The sequence below is a fragment of the Neofelis nebulosa genome, chromosome 8 (genome assembly GCF_028018385.1).
Source record: "Neofelis nebulosa isolate mNeoNeb1 chromosome 8, mNeoNeb1.pri, whole genome shotgun sequence".
Classification (NCBI taxonomy): domain Eukaryota; kingdom Metazoa; phylum Chordata; class Mammalia; order Carnivora; family Felidae; genus Neofelis; species Neofelis nebulosa.
Window position 1 is genome coordinate 87,836,977 of NC_080789.1, and position 15,460 is coordinate 87,852,436.

Consider the following 15,460-nt stretch of genomic DNA (forward strand, 5'->3'; position numbering starts at 1 on the left):
CACATTTGGAGCATAAATGTTTACAATTGTTAGGTCTTCTTGGTGGATAGACCCTTTAATTATGATATAATGCCCTTCCACATCTCTTGATACAGTCTTTATTTTAAAGTCTGGATTGTCTGATATATGTATGGCCACTCCAGCTTTCTTTTGTTGACCATTAAGCATGCTAGATGGTTCACCATCTCCTTACTTTCAATCTGAAGGTGTCTTTAGGTCTGAAGTGGGTCTCTTGTAAACAGCATATAGATGGGTCTTATTTTCTTACCATTCTGTTTCCCTATGTCTTTTGATTGGAGCATTTAGTCCATTGACATTTACAGTGAGTACTGAAAAATATGAATTTATTGCCATTATGTTGCTTGTTGAGTTGGAATGTCTGGTTGTGTTCTCTTGTTTTTTCTAGTCTTTGTTGCTTTTGGTATGTATGTATGTATGTATGTATGTATGTATGTATGTATGTATTTTCATCTTTTCTACCCTCAGAGAGTCCCCCTTAAATTTTTTTGAAGGGATGGTTTAGTGGTCGCAAACTCCTTTAATTTTTGTTTGTGTGGGAAATTTTAATCTCTCCTTCTGTTTTTAATGACAGCCTTGCTGGATAAAGAATTCTTGGCTGCATATTTTTCTGATTCAGCACATTGAATATATCTTGCCACTCATTTCTGGCCTGCCATGTTTCTGTAGCTAGGTCTGCTGCAAATCTCATCTGTCTTCCCTTGTAGTTTAAAGATTTTTTTCCCTTGCTGCTCTCATGATTCTTTCCTTGCCTGAGTATTTTGTGAATTTGGCTATGATGTGCCTTGTTGATGGTTGGGTTTTGTTGGTCTAATTGGAGTCCTCTTTGCTTCCTGGATTTCAATATCTGTGTGTTTCCCCGGGTTATGAAAGTTTTCCATTATGATTTGCTCACATAACCCTTCTACCCCTATTTCTCTCTCTTCCTCTTCTGGGACCCCTATGATTCTGATGTTGTTCCTTTTTAATGAGTCACTGATTTCTCTAATTCTTAAATCATGCTCTTTTGCCTTAATCTCCCTATTTTTCTCTGCTTCATAATTCTCCATAAATTTGTCCTGTATATTGCTGATTTGCTGCAGTGTCTCTTCCATCTTTGCCGCCATGACATCCATTCGAGATTGTAGCTCAGTTATAGCATTTTTTATTTCATCATGAATAGATTTACTTTTTTAAATCTACACAAAAAGGGATTCTAATCTATTTTTGACCTCAGCTAGTATTCTTATTATCATGATTCTAAATTCTGGTTCAGACATCTTGCTTGCATCTGTGTTGGTTAAGTCCTTGGCTGTTGTTTCTTCCTGCTCTTTCTTTTGGGGTAAATTCCTTTGTTTCATCGTTTTGAAGGGAGAAAAGGAATCAATGAGGTAAAACCAATTAAAATTAAAAACTTAAAAACAACACACACACACACACACACACACACAAATCAAATAAATGATGGTAGATCCTAGATGTGTTTTGGTCTGGGTGTTGAAAGGAGCTTGATAGATTAGAGAACAAAAGGGGGAAAAAAGGAAAATGAAAATTTGAAAAATAAATGAATACAATGAAGTAGAATAATATGGAATGATGGAAATAAAATAGAATTTGAAAAATTGACAAAAACAGTAAAAATTAAGGAGAAATATTTTTAATAAAAACTGAAAATAAAAATATTTTTTTCTATTTCTGTATTCAAGAAAAAGAAAAGAACAAAAATGAATAGAGGGACCACTGAACAGACTGAAATACGATTGTATTGCATCGTTGTTCCCTAGACGTCAAACTATGAAGCACTTTATAGTCCATAAATGAAGCAGATGGAGAGACTTATGGTGTTTCTGAAGTGTGAGGTTGACCCCATTGTGCAGGTCTTAGTGTAATTGGCTCCATTCTCCAAGAGATGGTGCTGCTTAGCTTATTGGGGTGGATTGTTGTGGTGCTTGTAGGTGCACATGGCATGCACGAGAGGGGTGAAAATGGAGTCACCCAGCTACCCATTCTCTAGTATCAGAACTCTGTTCTCCCAATCAGCAATCGGACACCCATCCTTTGTCTCTGGCTTTTGTCCACTCCCCACTTTTACACTGTCCATGAGCAAGCAGTCAGGCTCCCAGGCAACACCTCCCTCCTGAGTTTTTTTTCTCAGAAGCAGCTGTTTTTCCTGCCCCCTTACTTCTGAGGGACTGTGGCTTTGACCCGTTCTGTCCCTCTGTAGGAGTGTCTCACAGAACAATGGCCAAGTGCTGGCTGCACCTAGGAACTTTCACAGGCCCATGTTGCTGCCAATCCCGAGACTGTGGCTGGTGCCAGCCACTCCAGAAAAAGTTTACATGATCATGTAGCAGCAACATTTCAGGGATTATGGAAAATCACAAGACACATCTGTCACCAGGCTTCCCCCTTAATGTCCTTGTTCCAGCACCAGCTGATGTGGTTGTTCTCTGGAGTTTGCTGTCACCTTTGCCTGTGGGGTAGCTACCCAGCCTCTACCAAATGTCCTCCCAGCAGAGGAGCCACCACCTCTCCCTGTGTGACCCAAGGACCCCTCGGACCTCACTTTCTGCTCCTGGGGATACACCATTTCCCGCCAGAGCACATCAGGTAATGAGATGTGGTGTTTCAGACTCTGTGCTCCCCTGTTTATAGAGTCTTAATGGAATTTAAACCTTCTCCTTTCTCCTTTCTCCATTTTTAGTTCAATCCCTGCAGCTATTTCCACTTTTCCACTTTCTCTCCAGCTGCTTTCGGGGGGGGGGGGTGCTTTTCCCATACTCTCCTCCATCTCCATCCTCTCTCCACAAAAAACAGCACTCTGCCCTCTGTGGTTTCTCTCTCCCCCAGTTCACCTTTCTGTATCACATACCTGCTGAGTTCTGTGGTTCAGGTTGTGCAGATTGTTGAGTTTATCATCACATTGGTTTTCCAGATGTGCAGGATGGTTTATTATTGATCTGGCTGTATTTCATGGGTGTGAGACACACACAAAAAAACTTCCATGCAGTTGCGCCATCTTGGCTCCTTCAGGGGTCCTGGGATCTCTAAAGGAAAGCACTGCCCCACTAAAGATGGATTCCCACAGCTGCCTGCTTTCCTGACACTAAACCTCACAGTACAGTTTAGGTTCAAATGATGTCCCTTGGGTTTCTTTCTTAGTTCCCCATAGTCCCCACAGGGGCTGTGGACCACCCTGGAGGCTGTGAAGTGGGTAGAGGGCTGGGCTCCTCCCCACCCGTCTGGCCCTCTCTGGTCTGACAGCTTCGTCCTCTTCTATGTGGCCTTAATTCTGTTGCTCTATGTCCTGTCCTCTACACTTGGCTCTTGGGTTCCTAGGGCCTGAATTCACCCTTTCCTCCATCTTCTTGACCTATTTCTAAGTCTCTTATGCAACCCCCATCCCTACCAGTGGTGTCTTCAGCCCCTACACTAATGAACCCTCTCCCCTCACACACACTGATCTCAGAGGCTCCCTAACTGTCTTCCCCCTGTTATGAGGAGATAAATTGCCTATATTTTGTAGATATACCTATATTTTTAGGGGATGCAGGGTCCCAGGCTTGGTCCCTGTCTTGTGCATAAATTGTACAGATCATGAAAAAAAATACAGTGAGTCACACACTATACCCTTTATGTGTGCTGCACACTGAGTTGAAACCCAGATGGAGGAGCAGGGCCCTGTCCTGTGGGAGGCCCTGGGCAGCTAGTAAGATGAGGCTGAGAGACAAGACAGAGAGGCCCAGTGCTCTGGGTTAGGAAGCTAGGCTGATGTCTCTGACCTTTTAGACTATGAGGATGGCTGAGTCTGGACTGCATGGGCTAGTGAGCCATGGTAGGGAGAGACAGTTGCCAGGGCCTAGACAGTGGGGACAGAGGCTCCTGGGGGTCAGGAGGCAGAAAGAGGGAGAGGGAGACAAGACTGGGGGTGGGGAGGGGTAATGGGAATACTGAAGTCTTTGAGACCTTTATCCTGGTTATCCCCTTACCCACCCCTTCCATGGGCTGAATTCTGTGTTTTAAAGCTTAAAAGTCTTCAATAAATGACCTGGTTTAGTCTTTCATCTTCAGAGGGTAAAGCATGACTTCCCCATTTCCAAGATGAGGCCTCAACTTGGTCAAGCTCTCCTGGGCAGAACATGTTGAGAAGGGCCCCAGGAGGCAGGTCTTTTGCTCTCTGGGGAGTAACTTCTCCCTCACACAACAGGTCCCAATCCTGGGTGCTTCCCAGTGCAGAGCCTGCAGGAGGGGGTACCACAGTACAGTTATTTGATTCTTTGATCCTCCCTTACCAGTTCTGTGACTTGAGGCAAGTTATTTAACCTCTCTGTGCCTTAGTTTCCATATCTGTAAAATAGCAGCTCTGATACCTGCTTCTGTAGCCTGTTATTGAGGATAAAAATAAATTTATGCCAAAGACCTGTGTACATTTATATTTATAAATCTGAATTCATTAGGCATTTTAAACCATCATCATCTTCATCTTTGATGTCTTCTCAGTGTATTCTCTCCACACCTGCTGAACACAGCAGCCTCTTGTCTGCCTAGTATTTTGCACACCCCCATCCTCAAAATCTGGCATTTCCTTTCCTCTGATCTTGCTTTGTGTTCTCAATCTCTATTTATATCCTCCTTTCCATAGGTATCTCAGTACTGGTAGAATCTGACATACTCTATCAGTCTATATGCATTTTTCTCTGCCAGGATTTCTTGTCTTGTGTGTCTTTCTTCTCACATCCCAGAATAAAGGGCCTTGTGTTCTCTTTCCTTGGGATGCTTTGCTTCCCTCTGTGCTGAGTCACAGTGTGAGTCCAAAGAATAGACACTACAGGGAGCAGAAAGATTGTGATAAAACAGGAGAGGGAGGCCTTGGGGGTATATAACAGCAATCTAGGCATCTGCATGTGTGGTTCCTACCTATAGGCTCTGTGATCCTTCTTCAGAGTGTTTTCCATGACTGGAGGAGGGAAACAATCATCTCCCTTCAGGAACTAAGGGTTAGAAGGGAATTAATTTCCTAATGTTTAGGGAGACTATATTTTATTCCCTGATTGGGATACATCATCTGGAGGTAAATGCCACAGAAAAAAAGAATACCAGTCAAGAGAGGGTTTTCCTTATACTGGATACTGTGTGTGTGTGTGTGTGTGTGTGTGTGTGTGTGTGCGCGCGCGCACGCATACATGTATTTCTCTGGTTCTAGTATTTTCCAACCCTAGGTCTAAGGAAATACTTTCCAAATTGTCTTGTAAATTTCTTTGCTGAAATTAAGACCATTTCTATAGTGGAGGAAGTTTTTAAAGTCCAGTTTCTGGTTCAATGTGTTCTATAGAAGATGTGTGTCCATGGGTGAGGTGGGGGTAAATGGTAGAACTTGGAGAAGAAATATAATTACCCAGTTCCGGGCTTTAATTAAATGGAAACCCTGGGTATTTTGAACTTTATTAAACTTATAAGTGTCCATGTGGTGGAATGGACCTGGTAGATTTTGCTCCCTGGTCTTTTCTCTGCAGGATTCTCCAGAAGTTTCCCTCTCAACCTTCACTCCTGCTGCTAAAGAGCCTTCTTGGACTCTAGTTATAATCAGATATCTGGTACCTGGGACCTTCAAATATGGCTGTCAGGGATGGTGACTGGGAGAACAACTCCCGTTTAGATTGCTTGAGTTAATGTTGTTAGGGTCTCCCCTGGCCCTGAGAGGCCCAGGAGAGGCCCCATCTCCTGAGAGGAGATGGAGGAGCCAGTCTTTGCAGAGCCCCAAGAAAGCCTGGGGAAAAAGGCAGAGTCCAGCCTGCCATGCTGTCTTGCATCTTCACACAGTTGGATGGTTGTTCATCACTTGTCTCTTATAACCTAGATTCAGCATGTACATTGGCCTCAAAGTCTCTATTATCTGCCTGAGTTTCTTCTTTTGTGGATTTCATGTGTATGTTTGTGGGAGCCCTTTATTCAGAGCTGCTTGAAGACATTGATTGTGACTGCTCAGAAGTGTCTACATTGTTGACTCCACATTAATGGACGGTCTCGAATATCTTATTTTGCTTATACTGTGCATGGTGCTTATTTAGTTCTCAGTACAGACATTGTCCCAGTCCTTAAACTCTCCTCACTTTTCTCCATGGGATCCATGACTAGTCTCTCCCCAGCACTTGCTCCAGAGCTTGTCAGCATGACTTGCATTCCTGCCTCTGTTTCTCCTTCTCATTGGCTCAAACTCTCCATTTCTACAGTTGTGCCAGGCTGCAGTTATTCTGAGAAATTTAGGGCTGAGCTTCAGGCCTCTTTTGATTGCGACACACACACACACACACACACACACACACGTGTATGTGTGTGTGTGTGTGTGTGTGTGTGTGTGTGTGTGTGTGGAAAGGGTAAGGGAGGCAGTTTTCACATCCATGTAGGGGCCTCTGGGATCCCCAGGTTGGCATTGGGAGGGAACCTGGGGCAGTGATGGCAGCAGCTTCACCCTCTCAGCTTTCTGGGCACACCCACCACCCAGCAGCACCTGAGAGGGGACTGGGCTCAGCAGGGATCAGGTGCAATGGAAGAGGATCATAAAGCAAATATACATCCCTTCCCTGGCCTGGCTCCCTCCTCCTGCTCCACACTTGCCTCTTTCTCTCTGTCATTTTCCCTCCTCCATCCTTCTTGCAGCCCTGTCTTCTTCCTTCCTACTTTTCCTCCTTTACCTTCACCTCTGTCAGGCAAATCTGTCTGTCTGTGGGCCTTTCTCTTTGACTCCATATAGTTTGTGCTGAGATTTTCCAAGACTGAGTCTGCCCTTAGCTTTCCTTCTGGCTGTTTCCCTTCCTGCTTCCCTCTATCAGTCTTTGAAGGTGTCTCTTCCATCACATCTTTGTGAGTTTCACCCTGTGTGCCTTTTAGTTTCTCCACCCACATCTCCTCCTATCTGTCTCCTTTTGCTGTCTCTCCATCCATGTTTTCTCTCTTGCCCTCCAATCCATCTCTCTTCCTTGCTTCTCTTATCTCTGTGTCTTTCATCCTCTTCCCCTGTCTCTGACTCACACCCCTGTCTCTTCTCCTCTTCCTTCCTCTAACCCCTCAGAGTTCAGACACTTCATGTGAAATCACCTGGATGGGCTCTAACTTCCAGGTTCCCCATTCTGTCTCCGCCCCCCCCCCTCCCCCGCCCCAGGAGACACTTATGGCACCAACTCTGCATCGTCTGTGTTCCCTCAGCCCTGGACAAGTTGTCTTACTTCTCTGGTGATTGTCTAGGGCCCTGGTATTTCCCCTAGCCTCTACTGAGGAGGCAGTGTGTAGCATAGGGAGAAAGTTGAAAGGATTGTGTTTGTGACCAGATGCAAGGACAAAGAGACCCTCTTCTTATACCCTTCTTTCCCTCAAAGCAGATGCACATCTGGGAAAAATCCCAGTTTGGGGCAGGGGAAGACAGCCTAATATTGTAACAGACACAAATCAAATACCCAGGTGCCCCTCCCCTACTGTTCTGTCATGACAGCCATCCTTCCAAATCCTGCCTGTGTCTTTTGCCTCTAGGAATCTTGGCTCTGTAGTCTGGCTGGGCCACTCATCCACACATAGTATAGCACCTGGAACAAAGGAGGTGCTCAATTAGCACCCTTGGTCTTGCCTACTGGAGATGTGTTAGGGCAGGGCCAATGTTATTTGTAGTTTTTTTCTCAGTTGGAGACTCATCGTGAGATCTGGAACAATTTTTTTCTGATTCAGTTTTAATGATTTGTCTTAGTATATTTAATGTAGACTTTAGGGACCTGCGGTTACTCTTTTTGCCCCTCCTTCCACTTCCACCCAATTCTTTAAGGAACCTAATTTAGGGTTTAAAGACATCTCAACACTGTTAAGTAGAGGAATCAGTGCCCCTTTTCCTTGACATCCATGCCTTCTTGGTACCATCACTTTTGCATTCATCCTTTGTTCTCTAAGTAAGCCCCATCTTCTCCATCTCTGAAAAACATGCCTCTGTTTGAAGGTTACCATCCTGGAAAGGAGGTGGCACCTTCCTTCGGTCACTGTTTCAGGGTCTTGGAAGCACTATGTTATGATTGTCTAGAGCAAGAAGCTCTGTAGCCTGGAACTATATATTTTTCTTTACTTTCTCCAGCACAATACTCAATGCATATTCAGTTAGAATGTGCTATGAATGACGAATGAGTGACTCAGGAAGTCCTTCATGATGAAGCATAAGCCAATTCCTTTTAGTTTTATTCCTGGAGTTTTGAGACATGTAGGTGAGGGTGCTGGGATGGATGGTGCTGGTAGAGGAACATAGTGAGAGATTGTTGGAGAGGTGGCTGGGGAATGTGACTCTATCATTGTTTATAGGGGTGCTCTTTAGCTGCTCCTGGAACTGGCCTCCAAATCCCACAGGCTGGGCTCCACCTGGCTCCTCACACTCTTCTCCTGACAATTAGGACCTTCTCTATACCTAGAGCCCTGGGAAACTTATTTACTTCTAAATTCACATCTTGCTGCAAATAAAGTCTCCAGCAAAGTCCAATTTGAGCCCTCAGTCCACCTCCTCACCCAGACAGCGTCCCACTAGTCTTCCATTGCCCAGCTCCAGCTTTCCTCCAGGATTCCATCTAAGGTACCTCCTTCATCCTTTCCCACCCTTCCCAGGCTGTGGTCTCCCCCATGGCCCTGTCTCCTGATGGCCCCGCCTCCCCATAGGCCCCACCTTCTTGAGGGCACCCTCCAAGTTCCACTCTTCATTCTGACTCTCCTTGGCCAAGCTCCTTCCCTGTCTCTGGATTTGACTTGCTTTTTCTTCTCCTGTCTTATCCTCCAAAAAGTCTATAGGTAAGTAATTCCTCCTATTTGTAGAGTTGGCAGGAAAGCTGAGACAGAGCCAGAGAGGAAGAAGCCTGAGCTTGGAGTGCTGCTGGGTGTCCAAGTGCTCTGGGGTTTGAGCAGAGGTTATTTCATGGCTAGATTGTGAATTGGGGGTACACACTAGAGGCCTTGTGAGTTTGGGAAGAGCAGGCAGGTTTGCTGGGGTCAGAGTGATTTGGAGGCCTACACTCTCTTCTCTTCCAGACCAAAAATGTCTCAGCTCTGCTGAGTAAGATATGAGTTAAGGGAGGTTATTTCTTGGTGCTTTTCCTCCAGGGTCTTTCTCACCTCTTTGCCCTGCCCTTCTTCTTGGCTTTCTTTTCTGACCTGGTTCAGAGCTTGCTTTATTCATCTTAGTTTTTCCCACAGGGCCTAGCACATAATATGCTAGACATGTTCTTTGAATGAAGATTCTTCCACCTGGCTCTGCTATGTCCTTCATGTTTTCCCACACTTTCCCACTTGAAGTTCTGAAAATGTCTGTGTCATATCTTTTTAGGGAAGACATTGGTGTGGACTTTGTAGAATGGCAGGTCCAGTATGATAAGGTGCTCCCCCTGACCATAATGATTTGAGGTACATCCTCCATACTCAAAGAGACATATCTATTTTTACAGCTGCAGAAGGTATCTCACTCCCTTTATCATTTAATTTTTAAATAGGGTGTGTTGGGGATTGCTTGTAGGGTAGGTCAGGCTGTAAAAGCAATAATTACCACGTTTCCCTAGGGTTTGTCTTCCCAATGGTCTTTAAAACACTTGTGATGGATTCTCTGAGGTCCCAAATGTATTGTAAAGGAGCCAGTGTTAAGTTAGCCTTGAAACTTGATGGCTTTGTTCTTTCTCTTAGAATCTATAAAATTTATGCTCATGATAGGCATATTTATTGATTGATAAAGCCTTGAAGGATAAGCCTAAAATAGGTATGGCTCTCTGGGTCTCCAAAAGGTAATTTGGTATTATTGAAAAACGTATTTGCAACTCTTTAATTTTAAAGGCCCTTGGAGTATTAAACTGTTGTTCATTCTTCCTGCCACCGCACTGCCACGTACACCGTACCCCAACACCAGAAGTCCAGACAGCACTCATCCATGTGTGACACCTATTTTATTGATTATAGGTGGCAAATGTTTATTTCTGGGTTGTCTTTCTCTGCCCTCTAGTATTTCCTGGGCAAATTTTCTCCATTGTCAATTGATATGTGGAAGTGCCTCTAGAAGACAGATTCATTTTTTTCTTTATCAAACACATCCAAATTGATAAATATAATTTTTGCATTATATTCTTTTGGTTCGTCCTTGTCCCTTGTTTTTTTTTTTTTTTATTATCACAGAAATCATAAAGCCAATTGTAAACTAGAAAGAACTATGGAAGAGGGATATACAGTATCCCTTAAATAGTGGTGGTAGAGGCTCTTTGTTATAATTTGTGTTGCTTGAGCTGAGTTGAGGCAGATGATCTTCGTGGAAAAGCCATATTGATCTATATTTAGCTAAGAACTCAGGAGTTAGAAACATAATACAACTTTCATATGAACCAGATTATCTGCTGTCTTTACTACAACAAAACAAAACAAAACAAAGCAATGAACTTGATAAAGGAGATGGTGAAGGTGTGGAACAATTACCTAGGGCTATGAGAGGAACCAAGCAAAATACGGTGAAAGAAGTCAGAGAGAAGGAGACATGTGAATCCTTACATGGAGGACAGGACACATTTAAGACATGAAGGAAGATAACCAGGGAGATAGTCTTTCCTAAGCCACCTTGTGTGCCCTGTATTATTGAGGATGTATATTGGGAGGAGGTACATGGAAAAAGGAGCCATGGGCTCTGACCACTCACAAATGCTTTTCTAAATGTGGATATAGAGTATAGTGATAAATGGGACACTAGATGGCTTTCTGGATTCTGTGCATAAAAGGAAGGAAGGATTTGAGGGGGAGGGGGAAGCTGTTTAACAAGGCTTTTTTGGAAAAAAATGAGTGTGGATCGCTCCTTATTGTAGGTAAATGTCATCCTAAATTATGCTTGTAGTTTGGAAAATAAAGCGGACAGGAAGGTGGGTTTCCTTCTACTGCTTTCTCCTGAGGACTTTTATTAGGTATTCTGTGTTGACAGGATTGAGGGTTGAGAAAAAAAGGATATAGAATTGTAGAGAGAAATGGAGAAGAAATGGATTTTTACTTTTGACATCAACGTATCACATTGCTTTCTAATCCCTTAATTTTACTCCCTCCCTGGATTTTCCCAGCTCTCTTTAATGATTCCTGTTTGGAAATTGTAATTCTGATTCTTCCTGGTATCTGATATAGTTTCTGAAGATCTCTGGAACGAGAAGCTCAGGTTTTTCTGATTTACCAGGTTGATCATCTTGTTTTGGTGTGATAGAAATGTTAAGAATTTCCAAAACTGGATTCTGACTAAAATTTAAGATTTGGAGCAATTATCACTGCTCTAATTTTAATGTTCTGTCTTTAGTGTAGTTATTATAGACTTTGTCACTTTAGAGACATGCCACTACCCTTGAATCCTTCCCTCCACCTCTACTCCAGTCTTTAAGGAAACTAATTTAGGGTTTAGAGGCATTTCAGCACTACTAAGAGAAGGCAGTAGTTCCCCTTTTCCTTGAGACCCATTCCTTCTTGGGCCATCACTTGTGCATTCAGCCCTCAGTCTCTAAGTAGGCCCCATCTTCTCCATCTCTGAGAAGTCTTGCCTCTGTTTGAAGATTATCATTCTGGTAAAGAGGTGGTACCTTCCTTTGGTCATGTTTCAGGGTCTTGGAAGCCCTACATTTTGAATGTCTAGAGCAGCAAGCTCTCTAGGCAGAGAGTACATCTTTTTCTTTACTTTCTCCAGCAGAATTTCAATGCATATTCAGTTGGAATTTTCTATGAATGCTGAATGCCTGTTTCAGTAAATCCCTTGTGGTAAAGTTTAAGCCAAATCCCCTTTGGTTTTACTTCTGGAGTGATGGGAAACATGGGTGAGGGAGCTGGAATGAATAGTGGTGGTAGAGGAACCCAGTAGGAGTTTCTGGGAGAGGCAGGTGAGTGGTGGTGCTTCTATGCTTGTTTAAAGAGCTCTTCAGTGGGCTTTTTAACTGGATCTGTAACTGGCCTCCAAATCACCACAGGCTGGGCTCCACCTGGCTCCCCACACTCTGTTTGTGCCAACCAGGACCAGGGGAAGATTGTTGACTTCTAAATGAACAACATCTTGCTGCCCACAAAGTCTCCAACAAAGTCTCATTTAGGTCCTCAGCCCACTTGCTCACCCATGCAAGGACACACTGGTCTTCCATTGCCCACTTCTAGTTTTCTTCCTGGTTTCCCTCTAAGCCACCTCCCTCCCCTTTCCCACCATTCCCATGCCCTGCATCCCTGAAGGCTCCAATTCCTAGAAGGCCTGCTTCTCCCAAGGGCCCGAATCCCTGAGGGTCCCCTGCTAACCTCCACTCTAAGCCCTGACTCTACTTGGCTAAGCCCTTTCCTCTCACGGGGTTTTGATTGCACTTTCTTCTCATGTTTCTCTCCTCATTGGCAGAAATAGCCCATGGGTAAGTGGTTTCTCTTGTTTATAGAGTTGGCAAGAGAACTGAGACAGAACCAGAGAGGAAGAAGGCTGTGATGGAGTGCTGCTGGCTGTCTAACTTTATGGTGTTTGAGCAGAGGGTATTTAATGGCACTGGAGCTAGACTTTGGATTGGGGAGTGCAGATTAGAGGCTTTGTGAGTTTGGGAAGGGCAGGCAAGTTTTCTGGGGTCAGAGGAATTTGAGTCCTGCACTCTGTTCTCCTCCAGACCAGAAAGGTTCTCAGATCTGCTGAGGAAAATATGAACTAGGGGAGGTTTTTCCTTGGTGCTTCTCCTCCAGAGTCCTTCCCGCATCTTTGTCCTGCTGTCCTTCCTGGTCTTTTATTTCTGACCTGGTGCAGAGCTTGCCTTACTCATCTTTGTCTTTCCCACAGGGTCCAGCACATAGTATGCTTAGACACATTGTTTGAATGAATGAAAATTCTTCCACCTGGCTCTGCTGCTTCCATGTTTTGCCACACTTTCTCACTGGAGATTCTGAAAGTCTCTGTGTCCTATCTTCTTAGGGAGGACACTGGTGTGGACTTCAGGACAGCAGGTCAAGTTTGATAAGGTGGTCCCCTGTCACTATGATGATTTGAGGGGCTTCTTCCTCCATGCTCAAAGAGACATGTATCTATTTTTACAGCTGCTGAAGGTATCTCCCTACGTGTACTATCTAACTTAAAAAGTTGTGGTGGGGATTGATTATAGGTCAGGACAGGCTGTAAGAGGAAAGATTACCAAAATCTCCTGGGGTATGGCTGCGTAGAAGTCTTTAAAACATTTTATGAAGGCTTCTCTGAGGTGCCAAGTATTTTATAAATGAGTCAGTTCTTTCAAGGTTTGAATAAACCTTGAAACCTGATGGCTCTGTTCTTAATATATAAATTTTATATTCATGAGAGATGTTTATGTTTATTTATCAATAAAGGTTTAGAGGAGAAGCCTGGAATGGGTATGACTTCCTGGATCTCTAAGAGGCAATTTGCTCCTATCACAAAACATATTTCCAACTTTTTAATTTAAAGGCTGTTAGAGTCTTAAATGGTTGTCTGCTCAACACTCCCTACCCCCAACAGGCATGTACGCTGTGGGCAGTAGCCCAACACTAGAAGCCCAGACTACCCTATACATACACAAAACCTGTTTAATTGATTATATGTAGCAAGTGTTTATGTCTAGGTTGTCTTTCTCTTGCCCTCCAGCAGTTCTTGGGCAACTTCTGTCCATTATCAATTGACATGTGTTATTACCTCCCAAAGGCAGATTAATTTTAACCTTAGTTTAAGCAAAATCATGTGGAAAAGCAAATTTCCTTTACCAGTATATTCCACATTGATAAAATATGAGTTTTGTATTATATTCTTTTGGTTTATCTTTGTCCTTTTTTCTTTTGTTATTACAGAAATCACAAAGCATCCTGGGGATTAGAAAGAACAAGGGGATAGGGATAAAGGGCGTCCCTTAAAAAAAGTGGTGGCAGAGGCTTTTTGTTATACACTATGATGCATGAGCTGGGGTGAGGCAGAGGGGTTTTGGTGGAGAAGTGATATGGATTTATATTTGGATAAGAACACAGGACTTTGAGTCATGATGCAACTTTCATATGATCTGATTTCTTTCCAACAAAACAAACAAACAAACAAACAAACAAACCTGATTAATTTTCCTACGGAGCAAGAAGCAGAATAGAGCAGCTCCCTGGTGAATGAGAAGAAGCAAGCATGGGGTGTTGTAAGAAGACAGAGAGAAGGAGTCAGCTGAGCACATCCATGGGGAGGATAGAAGGACACAGTTAACGATATGAAGAAAGGTAGCTGAGAGATAGTTGTCCTTTCCTAAGCCACCTTGTATGCCGTGTATTACTGAGGGTGTACATTGGGAGGAGGTACATGGAAGAAGGAGCAGTGGGCTCCCACCACTAACAACTGCTGGTCTAAAAGAGGACATGGGGTTTGGTGATAATGGGGCCACTGAATGGATTTCTGGATTCTGTTGAGAAGGCAAGAAAGGATTTGGGTGTAAATACAGATGTTAAGCAAGGCTTCTTGGGAAAAAAAAAAAAGTTTGGATCGGTTCTCATTGTAGACAAAGACCGTCCTACATTACAGTTGTAATTTGGAAAATAGAGTGGACAGCCAGTTGGATTTCCTTCTACTGCTCTCTTCTGAGGACTTTATTAGGTGTTTTGTGTTGACTGGATTCATGGTTGAGAAAAGGAGTAGGGAATCATAGGGGGAAGTAGAGAAGAAATAGATTTTTACCATTAAAATCAATATATCACATAACTTTCTAATCTCTTAATTGCACACCCTTCCTGGGTTTTCCCAGCTCTATTTCTGATTCTGTTTTTGGAAATTCTATTTCTGATTGTTCCTGCAGCCCATCCAATTTCTGAAGACCTCTGGAAGTAGAAACTAAGTCTTTTCTGATTTCTCAAGTTGATCATCTATGTTGTTTTTGGTGTGATGGAAATATTAAGAAACTCCAAAACTGGATTCTAACTGAAATTAAACCTGTAACTGTGTCAAATCATGAATGAGAAACATTGTATTTAACTCTGTCTTCTCTGAAGTTACCCAGAGAGACTCAGAAAAGTCTCTTTGTTCACAACCATCGCAGAATGGTAGTAGATGATATGGAGTCTATACAGCCTCTGGAGAAGCTCTGGTTATCTGCTTTTTACTCAAATAATGGTTCACTGTTACTAGTGTGGTGTGTGCATGAAGCAGTGACTTCATACATATTGTGGGAAGGAAGCAAAAATGCTTTGTTTTCCATCTACATAGATTTTTTTCTATATATACATAGATTTTGGTCTACATTTGGATGGATGGATTTGGTCTACATACAGTTGGTATGGAGTGTGTTAGTTTGCAGCAGGATGGGTTTTCAGTGACTTGGAATTCATGGTCTGCCAGACTGGAATGAATTTTAGGCGTGGATCTGGGGGTGGTAGGGTAGGTGGGTGAGTTGGACGAGATGGATGTGTTTTTGCTTGGTCTAAAGAGCATAAAGAGCATACAGTTTGGAGGTTGCCATCC

The 15,460-nt window shown here is 43.3% G+C and overlaps 3 protein-coding genes across 6 annotated transcripts in view; all 3 read left to right on the forward strand.

Moving 5' to 3' along the window:
- LOC131519895 (cationic amino acid transporter 3-like) overlaps window positions 1-15,460 on the forward strand; it is a 236,902-nt gene that overhangs the window by 103,409 nt on the left and 118,033 nt on the right. The gene's annotated exons all lie outside the window — the stretch shown is intronic.
- LOC131519892 (cationic amino acid transporter 3-like) overlaps window positions 1-15,460 on the forward strand; it is a 69,149-nt gene that overhangs the window by 36,408 nt on the left and 17,281 nt on the right. For 2 of the 4 annotated variants that reach the window (XM_058743450.1, XM_058743449.1), the window contains one exon: window positions 2,426-2,607. The gene's annotated coding sequence lies outside the window, so the exon portion shown is untranslated. Of the gene's footprint in view, window positions 1-2,425; window positions 2,608-8,717; window positions 8,806-15,460 lie in introns of those variants that run through there. The other 2 variants (XM_058743454.1, XM_058743453.1) reach the window with 2 other exon arrangements.
- The window catches only part of LOC131519890 (cationic amino acid transporter 3-like), a 63,901-nt gene continuing 57,176 nt past the window's right edge, over window positions 8,736-15,460 (forward strand). The window contains exon 1 of the mRNA XM_058743448.1: window positions 8,736-8,805. The gene's annotated coding sequence lies outside the window, so the exon portion shown is untranslated. The remainder of the gene's footprint in view (window positions 8,806-15,460) is intronic.